The sequence below is a fragment of the Muntiacus reevesi genome, chromosome 1, assembly GCF_963930625.1.
Source record: "Muntiacus reevesi chromosome 1, mMunRee1.1, whole genome shotgun sequence".
Classification (NCBI taxonomy): Eukaryota; Metazoa; Chordata; class Mammalia; order Artiodactyla; family Cervidae; genus Muntiacus; species Muntiacus reevesi.
This window is the reverse complement of record NC_089249.1, coordinates 17,978,828-18,000,909: the sequence shown is the minus strand read 5'-3', so window position 1 is coordinate 18,000,909 and position 22,082 is coordinate 17,978,828. Positions and strand designations below refer to the sequence as shown.

General features: G+C 44.1%; 1 protein-coding gene across 7 annotated transcripts in view; it reads left to right on the top strand.

The window, feature by feature from the left end:
* Window positions 1-22,082, top strand: part of LARGE1 (LARGE xylosyl- and glucuronyltransferase 1) — a 589,892-nt gene that overhangs the window by 126,312 nt on the left and 441,498 nt on the right. Inside the window, exon 2 of one of the 7 annotated variants that reach the window (XM_065938571.1) lies at window positions 4,070-4,133. The exons of 5 other annotated variants lie outside the window; for them this stretch is intronic. The gene's annotated coding sequence lies outside the window, so the exon portion shown is untranslated. Of the gene's footprint in view, window positions 1-4,069; window positions 4,134-19,091; window positions 19,113-22,082 lie in introns of those variants that run through there. One more of the 7 variants, XM_065938563.1, reaches the window with a different exon arrangement.

Sequence of the window (22,082 nt, the reverse complement as noted above, 5' to 3'; positions counted from 1 at the left end):
AAGCTTATTTCAAAAGAATGGTCATAAAGATTTATTTTATTGGTTTTGAAATGTATTTTATTTGTTGTTGTTGTTCAGTCGATAAGTCATGTCCAACGGTTTGCAACCCCATGAACTGTAGCATACCAAGCTTCCCTTTCCTTCTCTGTCTCCCAGAGTTTGCTCAAACTCATGTCTGTTGAGTCAGTGATGCCATACAACCAGCCCATGCTCTGTTGCCCCCTTATATTTGCTGTAAGATATAGAAGTCTGAAATTGTGGAAATTAAAAGACATTTCTCCTTTAATGAAGAATATTGAGACTTTACCATGAAGATTTATTTTTAAGAAGATCATGGGGGAAATGTCCTGGTCAGTTCCCACCTGCTTTCACTTCCTGCTAAGGATGAAATCATCACCTCTTGGATTAAAGTCACCTGGTCCTGGTCCTCAGGCTGTGAAACTTTACTCTCCAGCAATTTTTCAGAAGTTTGGATTAACCTGTAAGTCAGGGTGTTTCAAAGATCTTCAGAAATTTTCTGTTGTTCCTGTTTAAAATTGGGTGAAAAATAATATGAGCCATTTTACTTTTATTTATTTTACTTAGAAAGAATCCCTGAGGGAGCTTATACTCTACAGGGGAAGAAAGTAAAGCAATAAAATAACCTTGCAAATAAGTGTATTTTGTAATGATGGTACATTCTAGGAAGGAGTGGTATTCCCTGAGCAAGCAAGAACTGAGACTTGTGGGGGATGCTAAGGGGATAAAGGAGGAAAGGATTTGGAAGGTAAAGATGCTCAGAGCCCCTCTGGAGAGAGTGGGCAGAGAACTGTCTGGGGAGTAGGGAGAGAATTGTGCTTCTGACCTCCCTCCTTGGTGGCTTTATATAAGGTCAGGATGTTTCATACCATTTCCCAACTTCTGGGAAAAAAATAATTCATCTTTTCCTAGGCAACCTCTGCCAGCTCTGGAGAGTCTGAAATGGAATTCCAAGGGACATAACTGTGACTTGTGCACTGCAGCATGCCAGCCTTCCCTGTCCTTCACTATCTCCGAGAGTTTGCTCAAGTTCATGTCACTTGAGTCAGTGATACCACACATCCTCTGTCAACCCCTTCTCCTTTTGTCTTCAGTCTTTCCCATCATTAGGGTCTTTTCCAGTGAATCAGCTCTTCACATCAGGTGGCCAAAGTACTGGAACTTCAACCTCAGCATCAGCCTTCCAATGAATATTCAGGGTTGATTTCCTTTAGGATTGACTGGTTTGATCTCCTTGCTGTCCGAGGGACTCTCAAGAGTCTTCTGCACCACAATTCAAAAGCGTCAATTCTTCAGCACTCAGCACTCTAACATCCATACATGACTACTAGAAAAACCATGGCTTTGACTATAGGAACCTTTGAATGAAACTAATTCCTCAAAGGAGAAGTGCCCCTAGGCTATGGAGTAGCAACATTGACTCTTACTTTGCCAGCTCATGATGGCACAATTGGGAGACAGATATTGGGGATGCTTTATTACTCTGATTCAGTCAGTTCAATTCAGTCAGTCCTGGAGCTTGCTCAAACTCATGTCTGTTGAGTTGGTGATGCCCTCCAACTATCTCATTCTCTGTTATCCCCTTCTCCTCCTGCCTTCAGTCTTTCCCAGTTCAGTTCAGTTCAGTCGCTCAGTCATGTCCAACTCTTTGCGACCCCGTGAACTGCAGTACACCAGGTCTCCCTGTCCATCATTAACTCCCACAATTTACTCAACCTCTTGTCCATTGAGTCGGTGATGCCATCCAACCATCTCATCCTCTGTTGTCCCCTTCGCCTCTTATCTTCAGTCTTTCCCAGCATCAGGGTCTTTTCAAATGAGTCAGTTCTTCATATCAGGTGGCCAAAGTATTGGAGTTTCAGCTTATTCTCATTAATAGACTTGTATAAGAACCTTGGTGTTTCTTTGCATTACAACATGCATGTCATATTAAAACATCAGTTTTCCTCTATCAAGGGCCTTAATAGAACTTGGAAAGCCATCTTTCCATCTTCCCAGCATCTGAGCAGTGTGCCCTACTTATGCCCTAGACTACAAGTTTCTTAAGCAATTCCTCATTTTCTCATGATCCCGAGTTTTATAATTTGAAAGCATGTCTTTGCTACTCACAGGATTTAAAATAGGAGGCAGTCAGAGTTGGCTTCCAGGCAGTTTAGAGCTGCCTGTGGCCTGAGTGCTGAAGAACTGATGCTTTTGAACTGTGGTGTTGGAGAAGACTCTTGAGAGTCCCTTGGACAGCAAGGAGATCCAACCAGTCCATCCTAAAGGAAATCAGTCCTGAATATTCATTGGAAGGGCTGATGATGAAGCTGAAACTCCAATACTTTGGCCACCTGATGTGAAGAGCTGTTATTTGAAAAGACCCTGATGCTGGGAAAGATTGAAGGCAAGAAGAGAAGGGGCCGACAGAGGATGAGATGGTTGAATGGCATCACCAACTCAATGGACATGAGTTTGAGTGATTCCAGGAGTTGGTGATGGACAGGGAGGCCTGGTGTGCTGCAATCCATGGGGTTGCAAAGAGTTGGACATGACTGAGCGACTGAACTGAATTGAGCTGACTGTGGCTCCCAACTCGGGGCATTTTAAACATTCTCTGTCTTTCTCCTTTCCTGTGCTTCTTCACCATCATGCCCTGGTTGTGGAGACTTAATATCTGATGCCTGTCAATATCTACTCTTGTTTGCACAAAAATAGTGCACAAATTGGATCAAATAGCGTTTCCTTTGGAGAAGGAAATGGCAACCCACTCCAGTATTCTTGCCTAGAGATTCCTGTGGACAGAGGAGCCTGTTGAGCTGCTGTCCATAGGGTCGCACAGATTCGGACACGACTGAAGTGACTTAGCATGCATGCATGCATTGGAGAAGAAAATGGCAACGCAGTCCAGTGTTCTTTCCTGGAGAATCCCAGGAACAGAGGACCCTGGTGGGCTGCCGTCTATGGGGTCTCGCAGAGTCGGACACGACTGAAGCGACCTAGCAGCAGCAGCAGCAGCATTTCCTTTCTCTCCTGACAGCTTGGACTTTTTTTTTTTTTTAAGTGTCTTTGACAAGAGTCAGGGCCAAATTACTAAATCATCAGGGTGACCCTTTCTGTTCATCAGCTGCTAATGAACATAGGAAATTGGGATCTCATCTGGCAGACAGAATCATTTTGTTTGACAAACAGCTTAAAAGTATTTGTAAACAAGAACAAATTGGGATATGTCATCTTTTTTCCCCCCAAACTGGGCCTATGATCAGGATTGCATGGGTTTTAGAGGTTTCTTTTGTCTTTAGACTTTACAGAGAAACAAAGCACTGAATTTCTTCATATTTTAGTTACTACCATTGTGTTGTCAGCCTGTTGAATCCCGAACACAGCAATGCTTCCAGAATTAATCAGTAGGGTACATTAGACATTGGTCCCCAAACTCTCTGGCACCAGAGACAGGTTTTTTGGAAGATGATTTTTCTAGGAGGTTTGGGGGAAATGGCTTCAGGATGATTCCAGCACATTACATTTATTGTGCACTGTATTTCTATTATTATGTTAGCTCTACGTCAGAACATCAGGCATTAGATCCCAGAGGTTGGAGACCCCTGCGATTAGAAAGGGTGCTAGAAGCTGTGTTAGTGAGATATGGTTTGACCAGTTATGTGTTGATTTGATGATGATAATAAAACTGAAACAGCAGCTCAGGAAGACTAAAATTCAAAATCTAGATTTAATTCTGGTCTTATGCTGTCTAGATAACTTTGGATATGTCATTCCCTTATCTGAGCCCCCATTTCCTTATTCAGATAATTTGTATTGGATTCAAGAAGTGCTCCCTCTGCAACTTTTCTTTTAGATTTAAACTCATTGATTTTTAAATCTGTACCTATATATATTGATTTGCCTTAAATATGCTTGTTAAAGTTTCTTTCTGCTTTTTATTATCCACAAAGCTGGAATTACCTTCTTTCCTTCAGTTTCAGTGTTCTAATAAATATAAAAATAAGTAAATATACTATGTATTCCCATTTGTGTGTGGGTATACATAAAACATTGGCTTTTTTTCTTTCAGGTCCCTCTCCTCTGAGAACTAATGAGACAAATCATGTAAAGTATAGCACAGGGTTTGGCACATGGTAAGTATTAGATAAAAATTCCTTGCTATGTGAATAATGGGTCACCCTGGGTAGACCAGTTGACCTTTGCCCATGTGCCCTTGTTAAATTAATTTTCTCAGGTGATCCCAGTTGGAAGCTTCTTTGATCTCAGGATGGGGCCTCTGATATCTGCTCTCTTTGCCTTCGCTGGTTTGTGGAATGTGTCAGTGTGAAATTATAGATTTGAAAAAAAAAACAAATGCCATGAGAGGAACAATTTACCTTATCCTTCTCTCTTCAAGTGGCATGGGAAATGAAAAATGTCCAAATGAAGACAAATTTATTGGATACCAAAACTACCAGCCTATTGATTCTTAAAGCCAGACAGCAAGGTTATGAATTGGGTGATAAAAATGGAAAGCATTTAGCTTGACTTCTAAGATGGGAACCGCGTTGTGTTATCACAGCTCTTGGGTGCTCCTGACAGCCCCACAACTAATGAACTCGCACTTCTTAACTAGACTGTTTACTTTATGTGCTGCATCTGTCTAATGTGCTGTGGGAGTGAGATATATCGGAACAATTTGATTTTTTTATAGAAGGCTGGATGCCTGCGATTTAATCTGATTTAATTTGAAAGTGGCAGGAATGTTAGCTGAAAGTTCTTACCTACAGCTAGAAAAGGAAGAGATTGTTAGAAAACCATGAATAGTTCTGCAGCCCTGCAGAGAAGGGATTTAAATTTCCCCATGGATTTTGGAACTGATAAGCAGATGTTGTGTTTTGGGTGTCAGAGGTCAGTTATGGAACCTGTAATTATTTTAATTGGATGCCGAGGCCTCAAGAAAGTGAGGGTCCAGTTGGGTCGTGAAATAAGCTGCTAGAACTTGGTGTTCTGGAACTCGCCTTCATGCTGTTCCTTTGACACCGTTTGGAGTATTGGCCACCTGATGCGAAGGGCCAGCTCACTGGAGAAGACCCTGATGCTGGGAAAGATTGAGGGCTGGAGGAGAAGGGGGTGACAGGAAATGAGATGATTAGATAGCATCACTGATTCAATGGACATGAACTCCAGGAGATAGTGGAGGACAGGGAAGCCTGTCGTGCTGCAGTCCATGGGGCTGCAAAGAGTCAGACACGACTCAGTGACAGCAACAACAGAGTGTGAGACCCGTGGTAGTTTTCAGGCCGTCTCGTCCATCTTCCACTTGTCTTGAGTCGTCTTGTCTTGAGCCCCGCTCCTCTTTGACCTGTGGCCCCTGGGGACTGGGTATCCCTGATCCTATAGAACTAAACCACCTCTTCCTGACTCTTCCTCGTGTTGTTTTCTTTTCTTGACCTTTGTGTGATGGTGAAGGTAACTTTCATGGAAAAATTGTGTCCCCCCCCAAAATTTTTATGCTGGAGTCTCAGCCCCCAGGACCTCCATATATGTTAAGATGTCATTGATGTAATTGTCAGTAGCTGGAATTAGATCATACTTGATGAGGGTGGGCCCCCATCCATGTAAAGGTCAGAGCTGTGCTACCCTAGCCAAGGGACCACCAGAAACTCAGAGAGACCTGGAATGGGTCTTCCTCTAAATGTCTTCAGAGAGAGCGTGCCCTACTTACTCACACCAAGGTCTTGGATTTCTAGGCAAATAATGTGAGCATTGGGGAGCAGTAGATGCAACTTCACTCGTTCGCCTGGCGCTGACCTCTTACTGTGCAGCCTGATTCTTAGCAGGCCGTGTGGACTGGTACTGATTAGGATTTCAATATATTAAACCTGAGGGGGATACATTCATTTCATCCTACCCACATATGGAGCAAAGCAGCATCTTGTTAACAGAAATGTCCCCACATCAAGAACATGGCTCTTGGCTTGGTCTCCAGTCATCAGCTTAGCCTCTGGGTTACACTTTCTTCTGCACGAACCCTGTCCTCACACTGCTCGCAGAGTTGCTGGCTTCCCCAAGCACAGATACTTAGGAATCTCCCCAGGAGCCTTGGAATGAAGTTGATGTCTTCTTCATGCAATTCAAGGCCATCTCAATCTCACTCCCTCCGCCCATCAGCCTTGTTGTGTGATGGCTCCCTGTTCTGCTCACCCTGAGGGATTAGCTGCGTCCCTGCAGGCATGCCCTTTCACTTCTCCTAGTAGTTCCCTGATCTTCTAGGATGACTGCTGTCTCCTCACCAGCCATTTGACATTGTGGCATCCTCTTTGGCTCCAATCAAATGTTTTTCTCCTGAGAATCCTGCCTCCCCTGGCCCTGTCTGTGTTCATGTTCCTGGGATCTGTGTCTGTCTGTTTGCATTCTCACAGGGGATCCTCACAGCGGGGGTGGGGGAGGGCAGCTGTCAGAGTCACTTCTGTATCCCTAGCCCCAAGCCCTGGGCCCAAAATAGAACATGGGCCCAGTAAATATGGCCTGCGTGCAATGGATGAATGGCAGAGAGTAGAGGAAAAGTAAAGAAATCACTGCCTTCATTTTCATTTGCCACAAGAGTTATTTGCATAAAATCTCCATCGGCCTCTGCACGCAGAGGGAAAAATAGACTCGGCAAGTTAGACACGTAATCCTCCAGCAGTCGGGAAGACTAGAGTGCATTTTGCAGTATCGGCCCTTGTTAAATGCTTGTGAGTGTTTGCTTAAGCAGAATGAAAATGTGAGGCAGGCCTGCCTAAGTCATCCCTTTCCAGAATGGAAATCAAAAGAGCGAAGACCAAAACACTCCGATGGGTGGCTTCACGGGTAGCCTCGTGGATGTGATTAAGAGCTGATTTAACATTCAGAAGAAAAACATGAAAATCAGCCTTCGTGGAGCTAGAGTCTGACCCCAGGAAAAGTGTATATCCTCAGGAAAGATCAATTTGCATTCAAGATCTCTTTGGCAATGCATTGTTCAAAGAGGTTAATATTGTAAGTGGAAATTTTTGATTGCTTCACAATTCTTTTCCCCCTTTCTGCTTCTCCACCTGTGTCACCCCAGAGAGAGCTCTGTGTTAGAAGTGATATTCACATTGCCTGCCTGTGGATGTCTCTATTAAACTTGAGTTCCTGCCCTTAAAAAGCAGAATCCAGGTTGGATGGTATAATAGAAGGGGAGGAAATTAGGAAAAGTATGGAATGAAGATCAATGTATTTTGCTTTCCCAGGCCACGGGAGGTGACTGGAGGAGAAGATGACCACTGTGAATTTGTAGTTCTTCCTGGCATCTGCCCCCTGGAAACATGCACTGAGCCCTTTAATATGGGATGTACAGGTCCCCCCTGAAGAAGTGGTGCCTTCGATCAAGGTTTCCCAACTTCAGCCCTTTGTTATTTTGGGCTTTGTAACTGTTTGGGGACTGTCCTATGCTTTGTAAGATGCTTGCCAACATCCCATCCCGAAGGGGGCAAGACACAACCTTTAAAAGAATGGCATAGACATAGGACATGACAAAGACTGGTTAGAATCAACTGGGTCCAAGATGGTGGAAGATTTGACTTCCAGTAGACCTTGAGCCTCATTATATTGCTCATTGTTATACATTCAGTTCAGTTCAATTCAGTCGCTCAGTCGTGTCCGAATCTTTGCGACCCCATAAACTGCAGCATGCCAGGCCTCCCTGTCCATCACCAACTCCTGGAATCCACCCAAACCCATGTCGATTGAGTCGTTGATACTATCCAACCATCTCATTCTCTGTTGTCCACTTCTCCTTCTGCCCTCAATCTTTCCCAGCATCAGGGTCTATTCAAGTGAGTCAACTCTTCGCATGAGGTGGCCAAAGTATTGGAGTTTCAGCTTCAACATCAGTCCTTCCATGATTCAGGACTGATTTCATTTAGGATGGATTGGTTGGATCTCCTTGCAGTCCAAGGGACTCTCAAAAGTCTTCTCCAACACTACAGCTCAAGAGCATTAATTCTTCTGAGCTCAGCTTTCTTTATAGTCCAACTCTCACATCCATACATGACCACTGGAAAAACCATAGCCTTGACTAGACGGACCTTTGTTGTTGCAAAGTAATGTCTCTGCTTTTTAATATGCTGTCTCGGTTGGTCATAACTTTCCTTCCAAGGAGTAAGCGTCTTTTAACTTCATGACTGCAATCACCATCTGCAGTGATTTTGGAGCCCAGAAAAATAAAGTCAGCCATTGTTTCCACTGTTTCCCCATCTATTTGCCGTGAAGTGATGGGACCAGATGCCGTGATCTTAGTTTTCTGAATGTTGAGCTTTAAGCCAACTTTTTCACTCTCCTCTTTCACTTTAATCAACAGGCTCTTTAGTTCTTCTTCACTTTCTGCCATAAGAGTGGTGTTATCTGCATATCTGAGGTTATTGATATTTCTCCCAGCAACCTTGATTCCAGCTTGTGCTTCATCCAGCCCAGCGTTTCTCATGATGTACTCTGCATATAAGTTAAATAAGCAAGGTTACAGTATACAGCCTTGACGTACTGCTTTTCCTATTTGGAACTAGTCTGTTGTTCCATGTCCAGTTCTAACTGTTGCTTCCTGACCTGCCTACAGGTTTCTCAAGAGGCAGGTCAGGTGGTCTGGTATTCCCATCTCTTTCAGAATTTTCCACAGTTTATTGTGATCCACACAGTCAACGGCTTTGGCATAGTCAGTAAAGCAGAAATAGATGTTTTTCTGGAACTCTCTTGCTTTTTCGATGATCCAGTGGATGTTGGCAATTTGATCTCTGGTTCCTCTGCCTTTTCTAAAACCAACTTACGTAAAGATCTGGAAGTTCACAGTTCCTGTATTGCTGAAGCCTGGCTTGGAGAATTTTGAGCATTACTTTACTAGCGTGTGAGATGAGTGTAATTGTGCGGTAGTTAGAGCATTCTTTGGCATTGCCTTTCTTTGGAATTGGAATGAAAACTGACCTTTTCCAGTCCTGTGGACACTGCTGAGTTTTCCAAATTTGCTGGCATATTGAGTGCAGCACTTTCACAGCGTCTTCTTTCAGGATTTGAAATAGCTCAACTGGAATTCCATCACCTCCACTAGCTTTGTTCATAGTGATGCTTTCTAAGGTCCACTTGCCTTCACATTCCAGGATGTCTGGCTCTAGGTGAGTAATCACACCATCGTGATTATCTGGGTCTTGAAGATCTTTTTTATACAGTTCTTCTGTGTATTCTTGCCACCTCTTCTTAACATCTTCTGCTTCTGTTAGGTCCATACCATTTCTGTCCTTTATTGAGCCCATCTTTGCATGAAATGTTCCCTGGGTATCTCTAATTTTCTTGAAGAGATCTTTAGTCTTTCCCATTCTATTGTTTTCCTCTATTTCTTTGCATAGATCACTGAGGAAGGCTTTCTTATCTCTCCTTGGTATTCTTTGAAACTCTGCATTCAAATGGAAATATCTTTCCTTTTCTCCTTTGCTTTTCACTTCCCTTCTTTTCAAAGCTATTTGTAAGGCCTCCTCAGAGAGCCATTTTGCTTTTTTGCATTTCTTTTTCTTGGGGATGATCTTGATTCCTGTCTCCTATACAATATCAGGTACCTCCATCCATAGTTCATCAGGCAGTCTATCAGATCTAGTCCCTTAAATCTATTTCTCACTTCCACTGTATAGTCATAAGGGATTTGATTTAGGTCATACCTGAATGGTCTAGTGGTTTTCCCTACTTTCTTCAATTTAAGTCTGAATTTGGCACTAAAGAGTTCATGATCTGAGCCACAGTCAGATCCCGGTCTTGTTTTTGCTGAATGTATAGAGCTTCTCCATCTTTGGCTGCAAAGAATATAATCAGTCTGATTTCAGTGGTGACCATCTGGTGATGTCCATGTGTAGAGTCTTCTCTTGTGTTGTTGGAAGAGGGTGTTTGCTATGACCAGTGCATTCTTTTGGCAGAACTCTATTAGCCTTTGCCCTGCTTCATTCTGTACTCCAAGGCCAAATTTGCCTGTTACTCCAGGTGTTTCTTGACTTCCTACTTTTACATTCCTGTCCCATATAATGAAAAGAACATCTTTTGGGGGTGTTAGTTCTAGAAGGTCTTGTAGGTCTTCATAGAACTGTTCAACTTCAACTTCTTCAGCGTTACTGGTTGGGGCATAGACTTGGATTACCGTGATATTGATTGGTTTGCCTTGGAAACGAACAGAGATCATTCTGTGGTTTTTGAGATTGCATCCAAGTACTTAAGCAGCATCTAAATGACACACCCACCAGTGCCAAGATAGTTCTGGGACTGACCATAAAAGGTAAAAAAGTGGGTGGTGGCCCACTTCCTGGAAATCGCTGTCTCTTCCCCCAAATAATTGGAATAATCCTCCCACTCAGTAGCCTATGAAATTACCCTGCCAGTAAAAACTAACCAGGTCATATTTCAAGGCTCTCTCTGGCCTTCTGAGATGGCCCACACTCTGTCTGTGGAGTGTGTTTCTCTATCAATCCACTTCTTACCTATCATTTCATCTCTGAATTCAAATTCTTTCCTAATGAAGCAAGAACCTCAAATTCACTGGGAAGATTGGTACCCCATTCTTTCCTGTCTTGATCAAAAGTGTCCCTTAGACATTGCCAGATGTCCCTATATATAGGGCAAAATCACCCCCAGTAGGGAAGTACTTGTTTTAGAGGCTTACCATGTTGATAAGTAGGAGGTAGTCTAGTAGGAACAGGAGGCAGGCGGTGGAAAGGCAGGGAGGTGCCCCTCATTTGCCTGGTGGAACCGTCCTGGAAGGTGTGATCATGGTGGCCCTGAAGTGACCTAGTTGGCAGAAATCGGACCTCCGAGGCCCTTAAAGTCATCCTGAGGAAAACACATCGGATCTGAAGGCAGAAGTCTTAGGGTGAATCCAGTGCCCCTCTTCTCAGCTGTGTGGGCCGCGTTCCCTAACCTTCTGGGCCTTGATGCCCTTATCTGTAATGTGGACTCTCACAGATTGTTTGTGAAGCCTAAGTGAACTACGGCTGTGGGGGAGTGTCAGTGGGGTGCCTGGCATCCTAGTTGTGCAATGAACATTGTCTTCTTTCCCAAGCACTCCCACCTGCAGTTACATCCAGTTCTCTCTTGTTCTGCCACCACCAGCTCAGACTACTGTTAGTCTAACTGTATTACTACAGACTCACTTGGACCGTCTGCCTCAAGTCCATTCTTAAGCCCACAGCCAAACTTACTTTTCTAAACAGGATGGTGTCAAGGCCTGGAAGATATTTAAACTTTGTACTGTCTAACATCATGGCTCTCTAGCACCTGAAGTGTGGATAGTTCAGATGGAAATAAGCTGTTAATATAAGGAGTCCTTTGGATTTTGATACAGAATGAGAAAAAGAGTGTGAAATATCTCATGAATATTTTGTATTGATTATGTGTTAATTGCTAATATTTTAGACATGCTAATAGAGACTAGAATAGCAATCCACTCCAATATTCTCACCTGGGGAATCCCATGGACAGAGGAGTCTGACGGGCTACAGTCCATGAGGTCGCAAAAAGTCGGACAGAACTGAGCCTCTGAGTCCAAACAAACATGGGTTCTTAACTCTCCAAGCAGGACTTGAACCCACACCACCAGAAGGCAAAGTCTTAGCCACTGACACACCAGGGAAGCCCCTGAACTTAACCTTATTTACTTCTACCTTTCAAAAAGCAGTTATGGAAAATAGGATGAGTTTTATAAGAGCTGCTATTGTCTTGTCCAAGGAAACATATTGGTTCCTCATGGGAGAATCATTTCCAGGTACTAAGTACTGAAATAGAATTTGTTTCATGAGGTAGTCCCTTTTTAAAGTACAGTAGTGTACTTTTAAAGTAGTCCCTTTATAAACAGCAGTGACGTATTGAATAATATGCTTATTTAGCACAGTTTATTTTCTTCCGTCCTAGTGGATGTTAGGATGGGCTTCTCAGGTGGTGCTAGTGATAAAGAACCCACCTGCCAACACAGGAGATGTAAGAGATGTTGATTCGATCCCTAGGTCGGGAAGATCCCCTGGAGGAGGGCATGACAACCCACTCCAGTATTCTTGTCTGGAGAATCCCATGGACAGAGGAGCCTGGTGGGCTACAGTCCATGGGGTCGCAGAGTCAGACATGACTGAGCAACTTAGCACACACACACCTTAGGATGTCCTTTCCCTTGTATGGTACTCCCTCTGCTGATATGCGCCACCTTGAGGCAGAACATGGCACAGTCATGTTTATTCATCCTCTCTCCTTTGTGTGGATTGAGTGTTTGTGTCCCCCTAAAACCTGTAGGTGGTGCAGTGGCAAAGAATCGGCCTGCCAATGCAGGAGATGCAAGAGATGAGGTTTTGATCCCTGGGTCAGGAAGATTCCCTGGAGAAGGAAATGGCAGCCCACTCCAGTGTTCTTGCTGGGAAATCCCATGGACAGAGGAGCCTGGCAGCCTACAGTGCATGGAGTTGCAGAGTCTGACACAACTGAGCGACTGAGCATGCGCGCACACACACACACACACACGATCTGTGTGTTGAATCCTAATGCCTCGGTGTGATGGCTTTGGGAAGTGATTAGGTCATGAGGGTAGAACTCCCATGAATGGGATCAGTGTTCTTATAAAAGAGGTCCCAGAGAGCTCCCTCACCTTTTCCATGTGAGGGCACAAGGAGAAGGTGGCCACCTGCAAACCAGGATGCACATCCTCACCAGTCACTGAACCTACCAGTACCTTGATCTTGGGCTTCTTAGTCTCCAGAACTGTGAGAAATAAATGCTTGCTGTGTAAGTCACCCAATGTATGATATTTTTGCTGTAGCAGCCCAGATGAACTCAGACACCCTTCTGCATGCTTTGTGGACGTCACAGCAAGGAGCCAGTAGTCTCTGCACTGTCTTTAGGATTTGATTGATCAAGCAGCTAAAATTCAACTAATTCATTTTAATGTTGTTACTACTATTAATACATAGCATCTTACGTTGTTGTGTAAATATATTTGGAATTCATTTGCTCTCCTTTGATCCTTGCATCAACCCTTAATACTTGATATTGCCATGGGTCTTCACACAAAGAGATGGATGGTCTCAAGGTATTGAATGATTTTCTGAGATCCTGCAGCCAACGTGAAGAGCCCAGGTCCTGACTCCCATTCCTCTATAAATGCCATGAGATCTGTATGAAATCATGCTGTGCCTGGGTGTTGTATTTTAACATAATTAGAAGCAAAACAGTCAATACTCTCAGGCTGTAGGTAGCATGTCCTAACTGCAGAGTTTTGGAAAGATGGATGGTTAAATACTGAGGTCATGACCCTAGGAAGGCCTCCACCCTTGATCTGGGCCATCACAGTGGTTCCAAGGGCAAAAGAACCTATTTTCCCACAGCAGAAGCATTGACTCCACAGCAGGATCAAGAAAAGTAAGGTGGTGGGGATGGAACCTTTGAGACCTTAAATCACAGTGAACTCCACGTTGTCAGAGTTTGTTTCAAAGCATATTGCATGTGGCTGTTAAGTTCACATGACCAATTTTTACACAGTGCCTCCCAGGCCAAATGTCATTCTCTAAATGAAAAAAGAGATCAAGAGTGCCAGTTTTATAGGCCAAAGGGTCACCTGCAGGAGAGCGAGGCTTTGGGGCCTGATGGAGATGGAGGAGCGAAGTGACTGCTGATAACCTTCAGGAGGGGGATCCTCTAGGCCCCGAGCCTCTTGTGCACTCTTCCTCCTGGGGCAGAGGAAGGAGAGGAAGCTGCCAAAGTGAAGTTTGCAGGCGGCCTCAGACATCACAAAGGATTTCCGAGGGGCACACCATTACCGCAAGGACCTAATTGAGATACTGTGAGGATTTTGTTTCTCATATTACAGATGGCGTGTGGTCAGACCACTCACTGGCAGGCTTTTGTTTAAAAGGGATTTGGGGACAATACTAGAGTGACGGCAAGGTGCGTGCCCGCCGAGGCTCTCCTGGCACCTTGGACCATTCATTCAAGGAATACCTCCTGGAATTTACCATTCAGAAAAGAAGACATTTGGGGAGAAAAGGAATGTATAAATTATTTATCTCAAAGGATAGGATAGTTAAGGAGTCTGGAATGAACATGTACATACTACTATTTTTTAAAATGGATAACCAACAGGAACCTATTGTATAGCACCTGGAGCTCTGGATAGAGCCTGGATGGGAGGGAAGTTGGGGGGAGAATGGATACATGGTATGTATGGCTGAGTCCCTTTGCTGCTCACCTGCAACCATCACAAGATTGTTAATTGGCTATCTGTCAGTTCAGTCTTGTCCAACTCTCCGCTACCCTGTGGACTTCAGCACACCAGGCTTTCCTGTCCATCACCAACTCCCAGAGCGTGCTTAAACTCATGTCCATCGAGTCAGTAATGCCATCCAACCATCTCATCCTCTGTCATGCACTTCTCCTCCTCCCTTCAATCTTTCCCAGCATCGGAGTCTTTTCCAATGAGTCAGTTCTTCGCATCAGGTGGCCAAAGTATTAGAGCTTCAGCATCAGTCCTTCCAATTAATATTCAGGACTGGTTTCCTTTAGGATTAACTGGTTTGATCTCCTTGCAGTCCGAGGGACTCTCAAGAGTCTTCTCCAACACACAGTTCAAAAGCATCAATTCTTTGGTGCTCAGCTTTCTTTATGGTCCAGCTCTCACATCCATACATGACTACTGGAAAAACTGTAGCTTTGACTATACAGTTGTCTGTCAAAGCTATGGCAAAGTAATCTCTCTGCCTTTTAATATGCTGTCTAGGTTGGTCATAGCTTTTCTTCCAGGGAGAGGCATGACTAGGACTTGCCAAATGACTGACAAGGACAGAGAGAACCCCTGGGGTCACCAAGGAATGGTGATCTTCCTTCGAGGGAGGGGCAGTAAGATTTTGTAGTGACAGCTGGAAGCTGCACTACAAATTAGTCACAACCTGAAATTAGGGAGTTATTTTATTTGTTGGGAATGTTAAGGACTTCCAAGACCGGGAGACAGTATCTCAGTAGCTCTGAGAAAACTGCTCCAAGGAGGCAGGAGAGGGAGTCAAGCTATATACTAGTTTCCAACAAAGGGGGCAGGCAGTCTGAACATCAAAGATTTTTGTTAAGTAGCAAGGAAAACCAGAGTCAAGCCTTGAAATTAGTGTTCTGTGTATGGGAAAATGCAAGCCTCTGGGCTCACTGAATTCATTCCTTTCATATGCACCTCAGCTGTCTGGGGCCAAATCCAGTTTCCTGTCTCTGTAAGGGGTGACAGGTGTGGTGGATGGCTGCTTCTTGCTCCTCACCCACAGCCACCCCCATCTCCTCAGCAACCTCTGTGGGGAAAGGGGTGGCGGCATCTGCTAGATTTCAGGCATTGTGTTCTCTTTGGGGAGCCCTCATTCACCTTAGGAGACCAGAAATTGCTGATAGCTGTGACCTTTTTTTTTTCTTTTTTGCAGGAAATATTTCATTTCACAAGACCAAATTCCTAGCCCTTAGGTATGTGGACTCAGAATGCCACCTGCCCTATCAGTAAACTTAGAATGTTGGGGCCATCAAACCCTCAGCTACTGCAGCCGCCCCGAGCCGTGCACCCTGAGGGGACTTGGGGTGGGCAGGAACAGGATCCTGGCCTCAGAAAGCTAAGATGCTTTTCAAAGGAATGATTGCAATGAGCCCAGACCCTTGCATCTTCCCATACATAGAAAAGCACTACATTCATTATCTTGAGATGTCTGGTTTTCTTTAATTAACAGCAATCTTTTGATGTTCCAGCTACCTATTTTTTTGTTGCAAAACTTCTATACATCCTGGCTCCTCCCTTACCTGTTCAAGAGCAGTCCCCCAGAGCTATCTGAGAGGCTACCTCCAGGGCCTGAATTATTCAGAAAGTCCACCAAGTAAAACATAATTGTTAACTTTTAGGTTGTGCTTCCCTCTCCCCACCCCCCAGTTGATGTTGTATTTGCCTTCAAAGAGTAGAGGAAAGCAGTGGTCTAGGGAACAGCTGTTGCCTTCACTTAAGAGCTGGAGGTAGAATGAAGCAAGGGGAAGTTGAGGATAAAGCAGAATTTGTTGCTCACATAACAGGAGTTCCGCAGGATTCCATGTTGGATTGGGGAGGAAGGAGTGGGTTGGAGGTTGTGTGACAAGAGTCGTTTGTATGATAATGAACATCCAGGGAGGTTGCTGGCTGCGCCTGAGATATTCAGGCCTTGACCCACTCAATACATATTTATTGATTACCTTTTTATATGCCAGATACAGTGCTGGCAACAAATAAAACAGGAGTGGCCAAAATGGACAAGGTGCTTGCCCCTTTGAGGTATCTGCTCTGACTGAGGAGGTACAGATTGGTCATCACTGGTATGTCCTGTAGCAAAGAACTGATTTTCTGTTTTTCCAGAAAATACTAGAATTTGAGTTCCATGATTTTTGATAGCTAATTCAGCATCCTTAGCCTCAGTTTCCCCTTCTGTGAGATGACTGAAGTGATGCCTCTGTGGGTGATGTCGGTGCTGTTCAGTCATTATTCAAATGTGCAAAAAGAGTTTTGATGGAAGGTCAGGATGGGTCCAGGTGGCGTTAGTGGTAAAGAATCCACCTGCCAGTGCTGGCAACTCAAGAGATACAGGTTCGATCCCTGAGTCAGGTAGATGCCCTGGAGAAGGAAATGGCAACCCACTCCAATTTTCTTGCCTAGAAAATACCATGGACAAAAAAACAAAGAAAGAAAAGAAAATACCATGGGCAGTGGGGCCTGGTGGGCTACAGTCTGTAAGATCGCAAGGAGTTGGACACAATTGAAGTGACTTCGCGCACACACACGAAGGATGGGTCGTCAGAGCTACCGTTAGTCCTTAAGATGCTTCTGTTTAATTAGAAAAAGACACTTTTCCTTCTAGAAACCCTGCTTCCATGTGCCAGAGAACTGTTGTAGTAAGTATGAAGTCAAAGAAGTCCAGGAAGTGAATGGTGCTGTCTTCTGCACTGGCTGGTCCCTGTAGGGTAAGGTGAGGGGTAAGAGAGAGAGATGTACATGCTCAGTTGCATCAGACTCTTTGCAACTCCATGGACTGTAACCTGCTGGGGTCCTCTGTCCATGAGGTTGTCCTAGCAAGAATACTGGAGTGGGTTGCCATTTTTCCTTCTCTAGGTTTGGCAAGGTGGTGATGCTGAAAACCCAGCCTCTGTGCACTGGTGCTGAATCAAATCTCAGAGACAGAGTTTGGTGTGCCATGGAAAAGAATTGCTTATTGTTTTGCCACCCAAAAGGTGATACACAGCAGGGTCATGCATATCAAAACAGTGTGTCCCAACCCAGAGGGATTTGGTGAGGAGTTCTACAACAGTGGTTCAACGGCAGAGTTGCTAATAAGGAGCAGAGTGTGTATAAGGCCTGCTCCTTTAATCTGGCCTCACGTGGTCTCCTGATGAGTGTCTCTGGTTCATGGATGAAGAATGCTAATACCTACCATTGGCGCAGTGGTAAAGAATCTGCCTGCCCATGTAAGAGACGTGGGTTTGATCTCTGGGTTGGGAGGATCCCCTGGAAAAGGAAAGACCAATCCACTTCAGTATTCTTGCCTGGAAAATTCTATGGACAGAGGAGCCTGGTGGGCTGCAGTCCATGGGGTCACAAAGAGTCCGCACTACTGAGCACACATGTATGATGACCTTTTGTTGGGAGTTTTGGTTCTGTAAAGAACTCAAAGATACAGTTATGTGTATCTCTTGAGGTGGAACCAGGACCTTGCCTGAAGGCTGCAGTATTGTTTCCTGACTGCTGCTTTCTTGTCTCCCTGATTAGCAGTTGTTCAAATTTGCTCTTTGAAGCTCAGGGAAGCTAACGGAGGCTGGAGTCTATTCCCTGCAAACAAGAAATGGGAGAAATGGAAAGGCTTCTGTGCCCAGGAGCCCCACAGAGTCCTGCTAGGTTTCAGTGGGGAGGCCAGCTTTGGGCATTAACTAGTTATTTACCAAGTGCTTGAGTACAGGCCTCTTAAACGGTAAGGTGCGCTTCAATCACCTGGGATCTTGTTAAAATGCAGATTCTGACTTAGGGCTGTAGTGGGGCCTGAGATTCTGCATTTCTACTGTTACTGCTCATTCAGGGACCACACTTTGAGTTGAGATGGCTAAGTATAAACTGTTGTCTTAGTTACCGGTAGATGACTGGGATTCTTTGCCCTTAGAGGTTTTGATCTGATACAGAGAGATTAATGCACAGGAAGTGACTAGAAAACAATTATGTGATCAGGAAATGTGCTTTTGACACCTATTGGGATTTAGAAAAAAAGGGAAGGAGGGAATGCCTTCAAGCCTGGACTTGCTGGAGAGGTTGCAGAGAACAGAATGACTTGAAATTCCTCCTGAAGTTCAGCAGAGGAGGAAGGACATTGCAGGTTCTGGGGCTGTGTGTGAGAGGATGGCTTGGGTATAGACATGAGAGGGGAGTGTCATACCAGCAATAGTATGAATAATGAATGGTAATAGCCAAGCTAACATCGGTCGGCTGTCTATCTGCTGTGTGGGTTGTGGGTGGGTGTGTGCTCAGTCATATTCAGCTCTTTGCAAATCCATGGACTGTATCCCTCCAGGCTCCTCCGTCCATGGGATTTCCCAGGCAAGAATACTGGAGTGGGTTGCCATTTCCTTCTCCAGGGGATCTTCCTGACCCACAGATCAAATCTGTGCCTCCTTCATTGGCAGAGAGATTCTGTACCACTGAGCCACCTGACTTCCTCTCTGCTATAGGACCTGTATTATAAGCTCAGGGAAAAACAATTCTTTGCCTGCTTGCTACAGCGATGACAATGCTTGACTCTCAGGATTCAGTCAATCTTTTAGTGAGGCAAATTAATGGCCCTTATCTGCTTCATGTCTGTAGGATCAGTTTTTGGATCCTAAGTGATTCCTTTGGATTTTGACCATTGAATTCCTTAGTTGTTTTTTTTTTTTTTTTTGAAGGTTACTTAGATTTTTATTCCCTCTTCATGTGCAGTGTTTCTGGAAAATTTGCACATCTTGAACACCCATGAAGAATCATTTCTAATATCCATGATGCTAAATTAAAGGACAGCCTCTGGTGCCGATGAGAGATGGCTGAACACAGCAGTATTTGGAATGTAAGCCTCTGACTGGTCTTTCGAGTGGTAACCAGCCAACCACGGAGGGTATGTTCCCAACTGGCATCCTACAGACGTTAACTGACTGCCCTAGCATGCAGAGAAAGAGTAACACACACATACTACACTGTCCGCACAGAGGTATTTTGAATCACAAGGAATACAACAAGAAGACACAGTGATTTAAGTTTTTAAATATTTTTAAATGATAAAAGCAATGCATACTTCTTATATTACTATTTAGGAAAAATATGTGTTCATGTTTGTTGAAATTACCCATATGCTATATCCAGAGATAACTTTCAACACATACCTTTTTCATATTTATAGCTACGATAGTATTTATACATTTATAAACAATTTATCACATTGGATGAAGGGTACTTGCAGCCACATTTTATGTTCAGCTTTGAATCCTACTTTTGTGACTTAATAGATCACAATCATTGTTCTGGCACCTACATGTATTTTATAGATTTGAATTTCATTGGCTAAGACAGATGGGAGAAGACAAATGAAGTAGTTATTCGGAGGAGTATTGGCCAAGGAATTGGGTGTTGGATTTGAGAGAGGGGCATTTAAAGATGACTCTTAGTCACCTGGGTTAATAAGTGAGGCCTTCTCCCTCCCCCCAAGCAAGAACAGTTTAGAGACTGGTTTTCTAGTTAATACATCCATATTTGCACATGCTTGGGATGTAATTTGCAGCCCACCTCCTGTTTCTTCCTTCCTTCCTTCTTGTGTTGATTCCCGTATTAACTTCCTGGAGGAACCTCTGATATAAATTGAGATTTTTCTTTAAAATGTGTTTTTACTGCACAGAGGTGTCATTTAAAAGTCAAATCCATGAAGGAATATTTTTTTACCTGCTGGGTTTAATTTCAGATGCCAGTGTTATCATAAAATGCAAACCACCCTAGACTCGGTTTTAAAACTTTGTACAAATTGTGCCAGTTGAAATTAACTTCTGCAGATGGAGAGAGGAGAGGACGAAAATAAGTGTTATAAAGAGTCTTAAAAAGTATTATTTAAATATTAATGCCACTTGAGTTCCGCTCCATATATATTCCATCTTTTCCTTAAAGTATAGACTTTTCTATAGCTTTCCAATTATATTTTTGTCTATTTAACTTTTCTTTTTCTTTTTTTGTGGAATGGGAGCAAACAATGGTGATATGTTTGATCCTGGGAAAGAAAATAATCATAAGATTCAAGATGAAGGATTTAGGTTTGATGAGAAGGAAAATGCCCCCTGGCAGAATTGTTAGGATGAATTATTTAAGGAGAGCAAAGCTTGAGGTGTCTCTGCCCCAGATGTGTGTAACCTTTGGCAAGTTATTTCATGTTTCTGGATTTTAGTATTCTCATCCATAAAATGGGGAGGAAAAATAATATTAATACCTACCTCAGGTTATTTTGAGAGTTAAACAGGTAAAAAACATAGGAAAGTGTTTGACAGATAATAAGTGCTATTTACTGTTGGTTTTCTTTATCATTAAGTGAACTGTAAAAAAAGAAAAGAAAAAAGTGATTTTAATGTAATGGTACCACCTGAAGGGGATGTCCCTGGTGGCTCAGTGGTAAAGAACCGCCTGCCAATGCAGGAGACGCGGGATCAATCCCTGGGTCAGGAAGATCCCCTGGAGAAGGAAATGGGAACCCACTCCAGTATTCTTGCCTGGGAAATCCCATGGACAGAGGCGCCTGGCAGGCTGCAATCCAGGGGGCTGCAAAAGAGTAGGCCATGACTGAGCAACTAAACAAGGACAACCACCTGAAGGAGAATTGAGTAGCAGGTCTTTCAGATTTAAAACACCCCCCTGGACTGTCAGGCAGGACCTACTGGTTGAGATCTAACTTTTTAAGCTGAGCTCTATGCGGGTGGGGGAGAGTGGCCATGATCCCCTGGTGGAGGGCATGGCAACCCACTCCAGTATTCTTGCCTGGAGAATCAATCCCACGGACAGAGGAGCCTGGTGGCCGCAGTCCATAGGGTCAGAGAGAGCCGAACATGACTGAGGTGACTTAGCATACAATGCACAGAGAAGAGCGGCTTGCCAGGGTCACGGCTCTTCAAGTGTGGCACCCGGATTTGCATACGGATCTTTCTAACTGCACAGCCTCCACCAACACTCCCTCCCCCTGAGAGATCCTCAGCTTATCTGCCATCCTCCTTCTTAGTGACTAGCGGAGTCTGTATGTAGGGTTTGTTTGCTGTGCTTCAGAATGTAAAACTTCCCTAAGAGGGACTTCTCCAGTCAACATTCTCCTTGTTTAAAAGAGATTTTGCTTTTTCAGGTTTTGCTTTCTCATCCACACCCTCTAACCCTGTGGTCTTTGATATGTTTCTAGAAAGAGCCATTCAGGAAATCCAGAAGACAGCTTGGCCTTAACAGCTGAGATTGATTCCATCAGGCGTTCATTGCCAACAACTTGCCTAACACAGACTCAGCTTGAGAGGGTCACCTTTGGTTAGGATCCAGTTCTGTTCATTTGTTCAGTAGACAGTCAGCAAGCCCTGCAGGTGATAGGCAGTAGGCTATGTCTTAGTGAATGTGAGGTGAGTCGGAGGGGGCACCTGCCTCCTGAAAACACCAAGGGTGATGGGGAAGGAGACACTTCAACCAGACCTTTGTCCCATAGGGTTTAAGGGACACATCCAAGGGAACATTCAAATCAGCTCTTCCATGGCCATCCCTTCCTTAGGAATCTGCAGGCTTTTGTACCTGTCCGCCCTGTGTCCATGTGGACTTTTCACTTCCAGCCAGTGTGTGATGTCCATGTTAGGGCCTGGGAGGAGATGAGACTGTATGATCTGCTAGTTTTTACATTTTTTTTTTTTTTAACAAGTCATATGCCTTCCTGGTCAAGTACTTGGGTGAAAGATCCTGGGCCCTCTAGTCCATCTGAATTGACCTTCTGCCTCTTCTTTGGTCCTCTCTCTACCGGCCTTCTGTGTGGTCTACGATT